A 16,839-nucleotide genomic window follows, 5' to 3' on the forward strand; every position below is an offset into this window, starting at 1 on the left:
AACATGGGAAGTGAGATACACAGCAGACCCATAGAATGGCAGATGTCCTAAACAGCACTTTGGCCTCAGAATCAGCCCTTAAGGCATGCGGATCCAGCTGAAAAGCCCATGAGACTATTTCAGGCATGGAAAGCCAAGACACTCTGGGGGAAAAAAACCTAAATGAAAGATCTCTGCGAGTGAGATCCCAGTGGAAAGAACAAGTCATCAAAGAAGGAGGTACCTTTCTCTGAAGGGAGGAGAGAACTTCCACTTTGACCATGGCCTTGTCTAAATATGATCAGAGTTAGTGAACTCAGGGGGCTGCCATAGCCTTGGCAGCTCATAAGAAGAGCCTAGGGTGATTACTGACGCCATAAATAAGAGTGTCAATGTGTTAAGTCAACAACAGGAGTCACTGTGCACTTACTCCTCATGTAGGATCTCTGTCCTTAATGTGTTGCACATTGTGATTTAATGCTATAACTAGTATTCAAACCGTATTTTACACTTTGTGCTTCTGTGTGGGTGCAAACTATTGAAATCTTTACTTAATATGTGATAAATTGATCTTCTGTGTATAAAGAGAATTGAAAATGAATCTTGATGTGAATGGAAGGGGAGAGGGAGTGGGAGAGGGGAGGGTGTGGGTGGGAGGGAAGTTATGCGGGGGAAAAGCCTTTGTAACCCATAAGCTGTGCTTTGGAAATTTATATTCATTAAATAAAAGTTAAAAAAATATAAAAAAATCAAAATAGCATTGTATTATCCCTTTAATCATAATAAGTTTGCCAATACTTTCTCCCATTCTTTGCTTTCTCTTTTTAGTTTTTTCTTTGGTATACAGAATTTTTTTGGTTGTCGTTTTTACAGTCCTAATTTCTTTTATCACCTGTGCATTTGGTGCCATATCTAAATACTGGTTTAAGTCTGGTACAGCCAGAGCTGTTTTATTCATTTGTTTTTTTTTATTTTTTTTTTATTTTTTTTTATTTTTTTGACAGGCAGAGTGGACAGTGAGAGAGAGAGAGACAGAGAGAAAGGTCTTCCTTTGCCGTTGGTTCACCCTCCAATGGCTGCCGCGGCCGGCGCGCAGGGGCCGGCTCACCGCGCTGATCCGATGGCAGGAGCCAGGAGCCAGGTGCTTCTCCTGGTCTCCCATGGGGTGCAGGGCCCAAGCACCTGGGCCATCCTCCACTGCACTCCCTGGCCACAGCAGAGAGCTGGCCTGGAAGAGGGGCAACCGGGACAGAATCCGGCGCCCCAACTGGGACTAGAACCCAGTGTGCCGGCGCCGCTAGGCGGAGGATTAGCCTAGTGAGCCGCGGCGCCGGCCTGTTTTATTCATTTGTTAAATGAACCACTGGATGGGAGTATTCTTTTTTCTCTTTGTCTCTCTCTGTATATCTTTTTATTTCAAACTAATTAAAAAACTTGTTAGAAACTACTTGGGGTTATTGGTACCAAATCAGAGTCAGATTATAGGAGTGAGGTCTGAGTGTTACATAGAGTGGTGTAGTGACTATAGTACATCATAATGTATTCTTTCTTTTATGAGCAAATAGAAGCAATGTGTTCCAAGGCTCTGATTATAAGGTGTAATGTCAGAGAAGGGAAAATGTTGCTTATTCTGATGTGATAATTACTGATTATATGATGGATTAAAATCTACACTGCAGCCTGTAGATATGTATAATTATTGTCAACAAAAACAAAGCTTAAAACTGTATATTACTACGTGTATAAGGCTAAGAGGTGTTAAAGTATTTAAATTAGCATCACAACTATTATTGTGACCTTAGGAATTATTTTATTAAGACAAAGATAATCTGAAAGTAACAGAATTGTTTTTTTCCCAGGCCAAGTAGAGCAAGTAGCAGGCAGTACTTTACCTTAAATTGGTAATTAATACATCTTTTAAATTGTTTCACATAATGAAAGTGTAGTAGTTCCTTAAGTGTATATAGAATTAATTTGAAGTAGGGCAATATCAAATAAGAAATCTGAAACATGCATAGTTCTTTCACACTAGACATTGTCCATGAATCGTAAGGCCCCTCATGTTATAGTTTTTTTTTTTCTATTTCAGAAAACTTTTTGGAAGTTGTTTTATTTACAGTGCCAACTTTTAAAAGATCACTCAATTTAACTGGACAATAAACTAGGCAGCAATCACTCTGCGAGAAGAGAGGATGCCCCAAATGCCACTTTCTATCGAGGACCCACAGTTCAGTTTTATTCAGAGCAAAGTAAACAGGAACTTTCAATCATACTAGACGAAACTCGGGTTTGGAATCTGTACTCAAACTACACATGCAGTGAGGACAATATTCTGCTAAAACAAATGATTTGCTGCTGCATTTGTCTATGTTTGCCTAATATTAACAATTATAAACAGAGCAGTGCAACTAGTATTTGGAACAATCCTTACAGTGTTACAGTGCCAGGCACAACATTTCACTTCTCTTCACACCACTGGTTCTCTTTGTGTACCTGGGCTTCTTCTTCTTCAGTAAAGTCATTCCTAATGTTGACGGTCTTGCGAATCTCCTCAGGAGTCTTCCCCTTGATCATATTGGCAACAGTCTTGCACGTAAGGTCCAGCAAACCTTTGATGTCTAAGTAGTTTGCAGCCAGAATAAGCTCAAAAAGTGTTCCTTGGTCAACTTTCAGGAATTCCTGGTCCCAAACAGGGATATCATCCATTCGCTTTTCTTTGTTCTCATCGTCTTCAGGAGGAGAAGGGTCATCCTTGTGGTGAGTGCACCACTGAGTGACCTTTTTTAATATTGCTGCATTAACATTTGGTAGAGGAACCGGGTCATCGTCTCCTTCATCATCCATCCCCAAATCTTCCAACATGGTCTTGATAGTCACAGACTATTTGGCAATTTCTACATCAACTTCAAAAATCTCTCCATCAGAACTCTGCAACTTTATTGAAGGCATGGTGCTCGGGTTTGAGGAGCCGGCGGGCCGGAGGCTGACGAGAGAGGGGCGGCGTCAACGCAAGAAGAGAAAGGCGGACGACAAGGCCACTCAATAGTTTTAAATATTTTTGAACCAAAATGAGCATATTTTCATTTGTTCTTCTGTACAATGTACGAATGCCATCATATCGGTTGGTCTTCAATTTCTTCTGCAAAGCCCAAATTCAGGAGCCTGTCTTCCCACTCCTATTTATCCCATGTTTTAAGTAAGTGTTCCATGCTTTGTACTATTTTGGGAATTACATAATCATAACCACATTCTAATGTTAATGCAATTTCATTAATCCCTAAATACTACATATTATTTGTAGTAATACCTCATTCACCCACAGCCCCAGCAGGAATTAATCTAAACCAATCAAAAGATTGATCTTCTCTGGACATGTGCTATAATTGGAATCATACAGTGTTACAATATGTTGAGTTTTGTTTCATATTTCTTCTCTTGAGTTTTTAATTTTGTGTCATTTGTTAATTAATTTTGACTCCCAAACAGTATATCATTATACAAGATATATTACAGACTGTTTTTGTTACACATCAATATTTGAGTTGCTTTCATATTTGTCTTTCACTAATATTGCTGCAGTGCTCCTTTGTGTGCATGTGGATTCTGTGTCTTTTGGCATACCTGGGAGAGAAACTGCAGAGGTAAAAATAGTCCCATGTAGAACCTGCTTAGAAACTGCTAAATTCTTTCTCATGGAATTGCGCTATCTTATTGGAAGTATATGAAGTTTCCATTTTCTCTATGTCCCTGCAATGTTTATCTATGGCTGAATCAGAGTCATTTTACTGAATCTTAAATGATATGTTCCTTATGTTTTGATTTGCACTTCCCTAATGACTAATGGTAATCATGTCTTTGTTGTAATTTCAAAATATCTCATTGGAATCACTGCTTTATTTTAAAAAATGTATGATTTTTTATTTTTCCAGTACAAAATCCCAACATTTTTCTTAAATTTCTTAGTTTATTTACACTTTGATGCTACCTTGAACGTCAATGTTAATTATCTTTTCAGAATGTTTATTGCTACTATACAGAAATGTAATTGATACTTGCATCTTTTATATTCAGCAGAATTCTGAATTTTATTCTTAGCAAGTTCCTCAGAATATCTTTTCCTTGTAAGATTATGTATTTTTCAAATAAAAACACATCAGTTTGTCTTTCAAAATATAAAAAAATTTTAAAGATTCTTTAAACTTTATTTGAAAGACAGAGTTACAGAAAGAGAGGGAGAGAGAGAGAGAATCTTCCAAATGCTGGTTCACTCCCCATATAGCTTCATTGTGTGGGACTGGGCCAGGCTAAACCAGGATCCAGGATTTTGGAACTTCTCAAGTCTTCTATGTTTGTCTGATTTTATGTTAATATCACACTTTTTGTGGGTAGTAGCTAAGAGCCAATTACACCAGATTGATAATTCAATTCTGAGAGTATACTTTTTGTTCTGTTTCTAATTTGCGGGATTCTTTTTATTATTTTTGATATATGAGAGAGATAAATTATCACAGCAACCAAATGGTCAATCTTTAATTGGAAAAGTAAGTGCACTATTTTGAAGATGCTTCTCTTTAAATATAAAGAGTTGTATTGATATATTATTTAATATGGAAATGCACTTGTGTTTTAGGAAAAATAATGTCTTATAGTAAGGTTGTTTGAATAAATTTGTAATTGGTTCTGAAGACTACATGTCACTTTGGGTGAGTATCTAGATTTCCCTAATTATTTTTGTGTTGTGTCTTCATTCCCAGTGCCATTTTTGGAGGTACTCTATGCATCTTGCTCTTTCAGCATGACACCTGACTTCAATCAAAGAAATCAGCTTGCTATATTTTAAATACAACTATGAACCTGATCTATTTTGAGGAGGATGTACATTCATATTTGCAGTTTGATTGATATTCTTCATCATTCTTTTCAGTGGTATGTTTTATCCTTGACCTGTGCCTCTGTGGCTTAGTGGAGTGTCTGTTTCTTCAGTGGATACCTGGAGATGTGCGCTCATCAGGGCCAGGTAGCTCTGGTCAGTGCTCAAGGCAGGGGTTAGAAGCCAAAGTGACAGCAAAGTTGGGCTCGGTAGATCTCTATTGACAGTAGGTGGGAGGGTCTGATCATGCCTATTGCTATAATCACAACCTCACCTCCTTTCTTCTAAATTGGCAGATGCCCAGGATTATCCTACAGTGAGCATGAACTGCAAAAAAGATCTCTGCAGTCTTCAGAGTGAGCATAGAACCCTCAGTAGTGACCTATCCCAGGCAGTCGGAGAGTTCTGAGCCTCTGATTCCAGACACAGTAACTTCCCAGGGACCCAGCTAGGCCTCATGCTTTATCTTGTAGTCACAGATTTCCCATGGTCATGGGGTGCAGAGAATCCTCTCTCTGTCTCAATGAGCCTACCCTGTCCATGGAGAAAGCAGAGTCATTTCCAGAGTCAGCTGCTTCTGGGTACTCCACTTTGGTAGTTTGAGCCCCAGAGTCTATGATAGATTGAGAGGTTGAGGGCACCTGTCAATCCTAAGTGGGTGCCCCCTCAACTCTCCCAGCCAGACTCAAAGTCAGTGGGAAACATGGCTTTTTTTTGTCTGGTAAACTCCCCAGGTCATGCACATGAGAGCCAATACAGCTTGTACTGGTATCAAGATTGTACATTCTTTCCAATGATTGACAGCATCCTTGTGTGTGAATGGGGAGGAAAAAATGTGCTTTTCCTTTACTAGATTAGGTGGATACCCTCCTTCTCACTAGGTCTACAGGCTTGGTTCAAAGTCAGTGCAGTCCACAAAGTTCTCCTTCATGCAATATCACCAGTGGCACAGGCTGCCACAGTGTGCCCTCATCTTGCTCTTAGAGCTTGGCATTTCTTCCAGCCTCCATCTGTGGGATTCAGGACTATGTATATTGCAAATGTTGAAAGTCAGCAATTTTACCTTGTACCTGATCTTTTTTTTCCTTTTTTCTATTTATTTATTTATTTATTTTACAGGTAGAGTTATAGAGAGTCAGAGTGAGAGAGAGAGAGAGAGAGAGAGAAAGGTCTTCCTTCCATTGGTTCACTCCCCAAATGGCCGCTACAGCCGGTGCTGTGCCGATTCGAAGCCAGGAGCCAGGTGCTTCTTCCTGGTCTCCCACGTGGGTGCAGGTGCCCAAGCACTTGGACTATCTTCTACTGCTTTCCCAGGCCATAGCAGGGAGCTGGACTGGAAGAGGAGCAACTGGGACTAGAACCTGCCACCCATATGGGATGCCAGAGCCACAGGCGGAAGATTAACCAAGTGAGCCACGGTGCCGACCCCATCTTGTACCTGATCTTAAAATTTACTTCAGTATGGTTGATGGTAACTTTGTTTTTTTTTTCATATTTGGCTTTATTATGTTGAGGTAGTTTCCCTCTATTACTACTTTGTGGAGTCTCTATATCATGAAAGGATGTTGTGACAAATCTTTTTTCTGCATCAGTTTAAATTTTTGTATTTTTCCCTTCAAGCTTGTTAATGTGACATTAATACAATGATTCATTTTCGCATGTTTAACTAACCTTACTTTACAAGAATAAAGCTTTTGTATGAAATCTTTTAAATAACTGTTGCATTTATTTTGGTATTGTTTTGTACAGACTTTTTGTATCAGTATTCACAGGAGGTATAGTTTTTTGGTTTCCTCTTTCTTCTAGTGGCTTTGCCTGATTTTTTTTAATCAGGGTATTGCTTGTCTCATATAATCAATTAGAATTTTTCCTCCTCTTAATTTTATGTGTTTGGGAAATACTACTATTAATTATTTTGCATTTTTTTACAATTAATCAACCAAGGCATTTTGTCTTTTGATTTATCTTTATAGTTGGGTTTCATTATTAATTCATGAGTAATATCTCCCATAATTTAATATATCTCTGCTATTTTCTCATTAAACTCAATTGAAATTTTCTGTTTCTTTGTAACATATTCTTGATAGAATGTGCTTCTTGAAATTTGTCCATTTTTATTAGATTGTTTCATTTATAGGTATATAATTGTTGACAACATTCTCCTACAATTCTTTCCATTTGTGAAAAACTGTAGCAATGCCCCCTCATTTTTTTTTGCTGATTTGTTGATTTATTTTATTTTTGTTATTTTATTTCCATTTTTTCTTAACTCTGATACAAGTTAGTAAATTTTGCTTGTCTTTTAAAATTATTTACATTTCAAAATACTTTCATTATTATTCAAATGTGTGTGTGTGTGTGAGAGAGAGAGAGATAGAGAGAGAGAGATCTGCTGTCCTCTGATTCACTTCCCCAGTATCTTCAACAGCTAAGACTGAGCCAGACTGAAGCCAGGAGCCCAGAACTCAATATGGAGCTCCCACATAGTTGGCAGCAGTGCAAGCAGTTGAGTCATCATCTACTGCCTCACAGGTGTGCCTTAGTAATTACATGCATCAGAAGCAGAGAAGCTGGGGTACAAACCAGGCACTCAGATATGTGATATGGTTCCCTAAGTGGTGTCTTAACTGCTGTGCCAATGTTGGTGAATGTTCACCATTTTGAATAATCAAATCTTAGTTTCATTTATTTTCTTCATTGTTATTCACTTCTCTGAGCTGTATATCTATGCTATAATCTGTTATTTTCTTCTGCTATCTTTGAGTTTACTGGGTTCTTTTTTTACTGCATAAGTTAAAAACCTAGACATTTGATTCGCATTTTTTCTTTTTTAATGTGATTGCTTAGAGCTATGCATCTCCATTTTTGCACTGTTTTTGCTGCATCCCATTGGTTTAGTACACTGTGTTTCCATTTTATCAGGATATTTTCTAGCTTCCTTCATCATCATTTTTTAACCAACTGGTTAATCTCCATATATTGGTAAGTTTTCCCACTTTCATTGCTACTGATTTATTTTGTTTCACATGACCCCAAATGATAAGTGGAATGATTGCAGGCTTATAACTTATCAACACTAGTATTGTATTCCAACATGCTTTGCCTTGGAAAACATTTTGTATGCACTTATACTAAATGTTATTCTACTGTTCCTATGTGGGACACACACACACACATACATGTATACACATACACATGCATGCGTGTACATATATGTTCCACTTAATCTAAAGTATTACTCTAGTCCTATTTTTTCTTCTTGAACTACTCTCTGGTTTTTCTGTTCACTATTGAATGTAGGGTGCTAACATCTCTAGTCTTATAGAGATGTCTTTTTATCACTCTAACTGCATCAGTGTCTGCTTTCTGTATTTAGAGGTACAAATATTGGTGAATGCACCTTTATAAATTTATAGGTATTAGTAGAGTGACCACTTTTCATATTTTATCTTTCTTTGTCTCATAGCAGTTTTTGTCACAAATGCTACTTTTTTATAGTGATATAGCATCTTCTACTCTCTTTTGATTGCTATTTGCATGAAATACCTTTTTCTCATGCTTTCAGTTTTGAAGTATGAATATGATTATATTTGAAGTGAGTTTCTTATTCACACTATATTACTTAACCACTGTTGCTATTTATTCATTCATGATACCAATATTTCTCACTGGGAAGTTTTATCCATGTACTGGCAAATTAATTATGGTAAAAAAGCACTTAGTTTTATAATTTTGCTATGTGTTTTCTCTAGGTCTTATATTTTCTTTTACCATTTTGCCTACTTTATTGGCTTTCTTTGCATACAACTGGGTGTCTTTTTTGTACAGACTCATCCTGATTACTTTCTCATTTCCTTTTTTATATATAAAAATGTTCTCATCATTATTATGGGGATTATACACATTGTTCTAAATTTGTAATGACTCATGTTAAATTGATATCAACATAAGTTCATATGCATACAGATGTTCCAATACTTTGTAGTTTACTATTTATTCATGATAATTTTAAATCAGTGGGGGTCAGCACTGTGGTGTACCAGGTGAAGCCACTGCTTGCAGTGCCATCATCCCATATGGGAACCAGTTCAAGTCCCAGCTTCTCCACTTCTGATCCAACTCTCTGCTATGGCCTGGGAAAGCAGTAGAAGATGGCCTAAGTGCTTGGGTCCCTAAACCCATGTAGGTGACCTGGAGGAAGCTTCTGGCTCCTGGCTTCAGATTGACACAACTCTGGCTGTTGCAGTCATCTGGAGAGCAAACCAGTGGATGGAAGACCATATTTCAACACAATCATATTGAAAACATCTTGGCACTCTTCCAAAAATAGATGGATATGGATGGATATGCTAATGGGAAAGAAGAGTAACTCTGGAAATCAACCTAAGCATCTACAACTAACTTAGCTTTGACAAAGGAGCTAAAATCAATCCCTGGAGCAAAGACAATCTCTTCAACAACTGGTGCTGGGAAAACTGGATCTCCACATGTAGAAGTATGAAGAAAGACCCCTACCTAACACTTTACACAAAAACCCATTCAAAATCAATCAAAAACTTAAATCTACAGTCTGATACTCTCAAATTATTAGGGAACATTGGGGAAACACTGCAAGATATTGGCATAAGCAAATAGTTCTTGGAAAAAAAAGCCCAGAAACACAGGCAATCAAAGCCAAAATTGACAAATGGGATTACATCAAACTGAAAAGCTTATGCATTGCAAAAGGAACACTCAGCAAAGTGAAGAGGTAACCCGCAGAATGGGAGAAATTATTTGCAAACTATGCAGATGATAAAGGATTAATATCCAGAATCTATAAAGAGCTCAAGAAATGCAATAACCACAAAACAAAAAATCCATTGAAAACATGAGCCAAGGACTTAAACAGGCATTTTTTAACAGGAGAAATCTCAATGGCCAACAAGCACATGAAAAAAATGCTCAAGATCACTAGCCATCAGGGAAATGCAAATCAAAACCACAATGAGATTTCACCTTACCCTAGTTACAATGGCTCCTGTACAGGAATCAACCAGCAAAAAATGCTGGCAAGGATGTGGAAAAAAGGTACCCTAATCCACTGTTGGTGGGAATGTAAACTGCTACAGCCACTGTGGAAGACAGGATGGAGATATCTCAGAAATTTGAATATAGACCTACCATATGACTCAGCCATCCCACTGCAGGGAATTTACCCAAGGGAAATGAGATAGGTATGTGAAAGACTTACCTGTACCCCCATGTTTCTTTCAGCTCAATTCTCAATAGCTAAGTATGGAATCAACCCAAATATCTGTCAATGTAAGACTTGATAAGGAAATTATGGAATATGTACACCTACACAGCAGCAAAAAAAAAAAAAAAAAAAGGAAATCCTGTCTTTTGCAACAAAATGGAAGAAACTAGAAAACATTATACTTAGTGAAATACGCCTGTTCCAAAGGACAAATACCATATTTTCTCCCTGATCTGTGATAACTAATAGAGCACCTAAAAGACGATCTAGAGTATTAGAGTTTAACATTGAGTTCAAGAGGAAACCACTATTACTTTCAGAAGGCTCTCATGGGCCACTACTCCCTACTCACCCTTAAGGCTAGGGGTGAGAGAAGCAGTCTGTAAATCAGTGAATTTTTATATTTATGATTGTAAAATAATATAATAAATAGATCTTAAACATAAAAATGAAAAAAGCAAAAAGATATACTGTACTCTCTCATAAAGCAAGAATAGTTGAGATTTATAGCAGTGCCTGTTTTTATTAAATAAAAATAAAATGGTACCCTGTCTATAAAATTATACTTGTTCATTTTATATAATGATAAAAAACTTTAGAAATGCATTATCTCTCAGTAAATAAACATAGCATTGCAACCCATTTAAAATGGAAAAAAGTTATCAGACTGGCCCATGGAGATACCTAAGATTATTTTACAGCTCCTAATGTTAGAAAAATTAAACCAAATAAGGAAAAAATGAAAGAGAAACAAAAATTACAAAATTGCAATCATGACCTAAAAGACCATGCTGTAATATCTTCATTCAAATTCAGTAACTAAGTCATTTCTGGAATAAACACTGCAGATAATTATATTAGGAGAGTGATTTTGCTGGAACTCAAATCAATGTCAAAGGTATATAGAAATAATTTACATGCTTTATAAAGAAAGACTAACTCTGAAACAGAGGGACTGCTTAAAAATCAAAACTACTGATATACAGAGAGTATATCAAGAAGGGAAGCTTTGATTGAAGAAAATATTCAGTGGAAACACAACTAAAAGTCATAATCCTGGTTATGCTGCCTATTTTTTACAAATTTGAATAAAGGAAACATAATTGAAGGCACAACATGCATTGACAAACTAAAATGAGAAATTATGGACAATTTAAGAACCAAAATATTTTCTACTGAAGTAACAATACATACTTTTCAGTTGATTCAATGTGTAATGTTGACCTCATAAAGGTCTCTAGTGATTCTGCATTTTCCACTTCTTGAATTTCTTAGAGCTTTTGATCAAAATCTTGTTTTTTTTTTTTTTTTTCAAATAAGATCTTGTAACAACTAGTCCATCAAAATCTATTTCTGCCTTAGGCCTTGTTTTACCTAATCCCAGAATTGTCCTTGCTGATGTATCCTTCTCAAGGACTTCATGATGCTGTTAGGTTTGTTCTGGCTGGATTGATTTCCCTAAGAGGATTTCTGTGTTAGTGTAAATGAAGAATACTGTGACCACACCTGATTAGCTGCCCAAACCCAAAGAACTTACCCTATCAGATGAATTCATTGATACAAGTAAGCTCCACTTTTAGTTTTTTCCTCATAATTTATGGTTTCTGGTGTAAAGGGTTTTGCTGATTTTTTAAAATAGATTCTATTATAGCATACAAACATTTTAAAAGGCAGAGAGAGAAAGATAGAAGAGACAGAGATCTTATATCAGCTAATTAATTCCCCAAATATCTCAATAGGCAGAGTTGAAACAGAGTGAAACAGAAACCTGAAACTCTCTCTTGGTCTTCCACATATGTGGCAAAGATCCTGCTGCATCCCACAGTTCATGTTAGCAGGGAGTGGGATAGAAAACAAAGGAGCTGGAACTCAAATCAGGCATTCCAATATGGCATGCAGGTATCCAAAGTAGCATTTTAATGGCTGTGTCAATCACCTGTCCAAAGTCTATTTGTAAAAATTGTGTCGAAGTCACTTGTGAACTTATTCAGGGGAAAATTTATTATTTAAATTATAAAGATGGGAAAAAGAGACTATTTCATGTGTTTTGAGGGATGAAAACTATGGGTTCCAGAATATTATGGTAAAAGGTTCTTACTGTCTGCATGCAGATTTTATTTGTTTGCCATGCTTTGGATACCTGCCTCAACATTAAAGAAAAAGTATAGTTCCAACTATCCAGTATAGTTTTCTATAGGTCACTTAATAGTCCTGGTAAATAGGATGCGGTCAGAGATGTATTCTTTCAAATTTTGATGGTAAAAAAGTGCAATCTTTATTGTGTAACCAAAACCAAAGAAGATACTTAGGAGTACAGCTATAGATGCTTATGCAGCAGAACTCCAGATATAGATGGGAACAGCAGTCCTGTCTGTGCTATCTTGCACAGTAAAGTAAGTGAAACATATGTGAGGGGGCTTTAAAAAGTTCATGAAAAACAGAATTAAAAGTATGAGTTTACTATGTTACAACTTTTTGGCAAAAAGGGATTTTAATAATATATGGAAAATGCATAAAATAAAAAAATATGAATTTCAAAATTGGTATTACACCAAAATTGCCTCATATTTTAGTTTCATTTTATGAAGATTTAAAAATGTTTTAAGTATTTATTTATTTATTTGAAAGAGTTACAGATAGAGATGGGGAGAAAAGGAGGGAAGGAGGAAAGGAGAGAGGGAGAGAGGGAGAGAACGAGAGAGGGAGGGAGAGAGGGAGAGAGGGAGGGAGAGAGGGAGAGGGAGGGAGAGAGGGAGAGAGGGAGGGAGAGAGGGAGAGAGGGAGGGAGAGAGGGAGAGGGAGAGGGAGGGAGAGAGGGAGAGAGGGAGAGGGAGAGGGAGGGAGAGAGGGAGAGAGGGAGGGAGAGAGGGAGAGGGAGAGGGAGACCTTCTATATGCTAGTTCAATTCCCAGATGGCTTCAATGGCCTGGGCTGGGTCAGTTCAAACTATGGAACCAGGAGCTTCATCTGGGTCACCCATGTGGTGGCAAGGGCCAAAGGGTTGAGCCATCTTCTGCTGATTTTCCCAGGCCGTTGTCAGGGATTTGGGTCAGAAGTGGAGCAGCTGGGACTCAAACCGTTACCCATATAGGATGCTGCCATCACAGGCAGTGGCTTTACCCACTGCAACACAATTCTGTCCCCCAAAATATTTACAAATATATAAGCTTATTTAAAAGGCAGAGTGACTGAAAGAGATCTGTCTTCCTTCCATACTCTGGTTTGTCCCCATATGCCTGCAACAGCCAGGGCTAGGCCAGTCTAAACCCAAGACCAGGAACCCCTTTGTGGTCTATCATATGGGTGGCAGTAATACAAGCACTTTGGTCACCATCTACTACCTCCCCTGCACATTACTAGAAAGATGGATGAGAAGCAGAGGTAGGACTTGATACTCTGATGTGATATGTGGGCATTCCAAGTGGTGGCTAGACCAACTGCTAAACCGCTACTCCTTGAACATTTTGAAGTACCACATAAATATTTGATAAAATACCTTTATTTTACCAAGGTTCTTGTATTCCAGGTGTGACTTGTTATGTCCACAGGACCCATGTCAACCTTTCCAGCAAGGAAATGTATACCATGAAGAGAAATGCTGCAAGAAACAAACAAAACAAATCTTGAAATGTGAAGATTAATAAGAAAAGCAAATTCTTTTAATTAAATTGAAATAACTTTTCTATGCAGTGGCAAATATTTTATAAAATTCTTACCTGTAGTAGCTAGAAACACCATGAAAGCAGATTATCTCATTAAAAATTATTAGAAAATAATGCTTGGGTCTAGCACCATGGTGTAGTGGGTAAAGCTGCCACCTGTGAAGCCAGTATTCTATATGGGTTCTGGTTTGAGTCCTAGCTGCTCCACTTCTGATCCAACTTCCCAGTTGAGAGAGCAGTGGAGAATGACCGAAGTACTAGGGCCCCTGCATCCATGTGGAAGATTTAGAAGCTCCTGGGTCATGGCTTTGTATTGGTCCAGCTCCAGCTGTTGTGGCCATTTGAAGAGTGAATCAGTGGATAGAGGATCTCTCTCTCTCTCTCTCTTTTTCTCTCTCTCTCTTTTTTCTCCTTCTCTTTCTCCTTCTTCTTCTTCCCTCTGACTTCCAAGTAAATAAAGCAAATCTTTAAAAAAGGAAAATAATGTTCAGCAAGGTGATGATTTCTAGAAGAGAAGGAAAATTGAGTGTTTTTAAACGTCAGTCATGAATCAACCAATTTAATGAGACTTTGAAAATAAAGTAATTTTAGGAAAATAATGTGCTCTAAGCTTAAAGATCACATTAAAGGAGAGATCTGTCATTTTACCACTGCTTCAAGGTAATTTGCTTTAAGTTGAGATAACGAAAGATTGTTGGGTGATATCAATTTTATTGAAATTGAGATATCATTGTAGTATTATTTGCATTTCCCTGATGGCTAGTGTTTCTGAGGATTTTTTCTTATGCTGTTGACCACTTGTATTCCTTCCTCTTAAAAATGTCCATTCATGTTTGTTGTCCGTCTCTTTAAGGATTGTTTGTTTTGTTAATGTTGAATTTCATGAGCTCATTATATTTTATGAATATTAATCATTTACCAGATGTAATTCACAGATATTTTCCCCCACTCTGTCAGTTTCTCTTCTTTTTGTTGCTTCCTGTGCTGTATAGAAGTTTATTAGGTTGATGTAATTTCATTTTGAATATTTTCCTTTTTTCCTGTGTTATTGGGTTATAGCAGCATGAAATAGATTAAGAGAATTGCCATATCAGTAAGTTTTTCTTTGAAACTTTTATTAAATTATGGATATGTGTTTATTTTACTTTTGGCTCAAAAAATAACTCATTAAAATGTGAGAATCATTAGTAAACAACATAATGTCACATTAAGGAAGAAATTCACTACATCAAAATACCAAGCTTATATTTTCCTTTGCACATTGTGGAGCACAACTAGATAGAAACATTGACACCATTGTTAAAACATTGACTGATAATTGAAAATTTAGCTTGTCTTATAAACACACAAACCATCAGAAGTGATTTATTTGGAAATTTTTTATTATGTATTTATTTATTTGAAATCCAGAGTTACAGAAAGAGAGATAAAAAGAGATGTCTTCCATCCACTGTTTTACTCACCAAATGGCCACAACAGCAAAGGCTGGTCCAAGGTCAAGCTAGGAGCCAGAACCATCATCTGATCTTCCATATGAGTAGCAGGGGCTCACACATCTGGGATATCCTTCACTTCTTTATCAGGACATTAGCAAGAATCTGGCCCAGAAGAGAAGCATCTGGGACATGAACCAGTGCCTATGTGAGATGCTGACATCACAGGCAGAAGCTTTACACACTATACCACAATGCCAGCCTCTGGAAAACATTTTAACTATAAAAACACAATACTTTTTCCCATAAAAGTCATTGTCTCATCTTTACTATATTTCTTTGGATTTGAGGATTTTTAAGTTTGGTATATTTTAAATGTCTTACAGTCAAAACGTATGTGAGGAAACTTTTTTTTTGCCAACAGAGGGAAAGGATTTATTTTGTTTCTCTTGAGAGCTGGGAATAGAGTGAGTTTCTCAGGCATTCTCGAGGGTAGGGTTAAACATGAACAGTGCTGCACACAGTTTCTCTGCTCCATTCCAGCACAAAATACATCACAGAGCAATTGCTAGTTCAGCAACACAGAAGCACAAGTAGACCATAAGACTTGACAAGTAGTATAAGTTCCAAGAATGGTAAGACTCAGAGTGCCAGGCTGAGGTGGGATGGTCAACAATGGTTGGATTAAGAAGCCATTAAAAAATGAACATATTAATTAGTGACATTAACTTTTATATCACAAAATTTCCTACATAACATTACCATATAACATGCTCTGACATAGATTTAATTGCACAAAGTAGGGATTACTTTCACATCAGTGTTAGAAAAGTTTATTTTCACAATTTTAAAGAGGTAAATCCCAAAACTTTAAAATTCCTCAATTATTTTTCCCAAAACAGATTAAAAAGGTAAATAAAAAAAAGCATCAGAATATCAAACCATGTTTAAAAATCCTGTGGGCTAATTTTAAAATTTGAATTATCGGGGCAGAGCCAAGATGGCGGAATAGTGAGGGCGCGCACCGATAGTCCGGGAAAATTTAGTTTAATAAAAGGGGAGTTACGGTAGCCTCAGAAAAAAGAACCAGGAAAATATTGCAGAGGAAACCCTTCTGGATTGAGTGGTCGTGAATTGGAGGACCTACTGGGAGAACAAGGTCGCCCACCGCGCGGAAGCCGAGCCGCGGGGCCGAGCCGCGGGGCCGAGCCGCGGAAGCCAAGCCACGGGACCGAGCTGCGCAAGCTGCAGGCTCTGCGCGCCAGTGCTCGAAGGGGAGTGCATGCCACACAGACAACAGCGGGGAGACTTGGGACGTCCAGGGCTCCGAGTCCACACATCAGCACTGGAAGGGGAGCGGACCTGCGTGGAGGGCGTGGGAGTCCACAGTTCGGGACACCAGCGGCAGACTCAACACACCAGCGCTGGAACGCGAGGTGAGCCGAACCTCAATAGCCCGAGACACCGGAAGACAAGCGGAGAGAGGAGACTAGAGGGAACGACCCCGGGGGGGGGGGGAGAGAGGAAAAAAAAAAAGGTGACTGGTACGGACACGGGTTTCTCTCTCTCCGCTCACCTCTCAAGGGCGAGCAAGACAAAGAGCAGGCGCCATCTTGGACATACGTCATAAGCAGAGCGACCTCAGGTCTGCACCGG

The 16,839-nt window shown here is 38.0% G+C and overlaps 1 protein-coding gene and 1 pseudogene across 2 annotated transcripts in view; one reads left to right on the top strand and one right to left on the bottom strand.

Annotated features, from left to right (window-relative positions):
* LOC108175946 (uncharacterized) overlaps nt 1–6,562 on the top strand; it is a 162,671-nt gene extending 156,109 nt beyond the window's left edge. Inside the window, exons 5-6 of the transcript XR_016216693.1 lie at nt 4,734–4,905; nt 5,969–6,562. The gene's annotated coding sequence lies outside the window, so the exon portion shown is untranslated. The remainder of the gene's footprint in view (nt 1–4,733; nt 4,906–5,968) is intronic.
* On the bottom strand, nt 2,101–3,013 carry LOC100348953 (S-phase kinase-associated protein 1 pseudogene; annotated as a pseudogene). The gene has a single exon (XR_016216694.1). The product of XR_016216694.1 is annotated as an S-phase kinase-associated protein 1 pseudogene (transcript).
* Nucleotides 6,563–16,839: the final 10,277 nt, after the last annotated feature.

Source organism: Oryctolagus cuniculus, chromosome 11, assembly GCF_051225735.1.
Source record: "Oryctolagus cuniculus isolate XC-2025 breed Fujian yellow rabbit chromosome 11, ASM5122573v1, whole genome shotgun sequence".
Classification (NCBI taxonomy): domain Eukaryota; kingdom Metazoa; phylum Chordata; class Mammalia; order Lagomorpha; family Leporidae; genus Oryctolagus; species Oryctolagus cuniculus.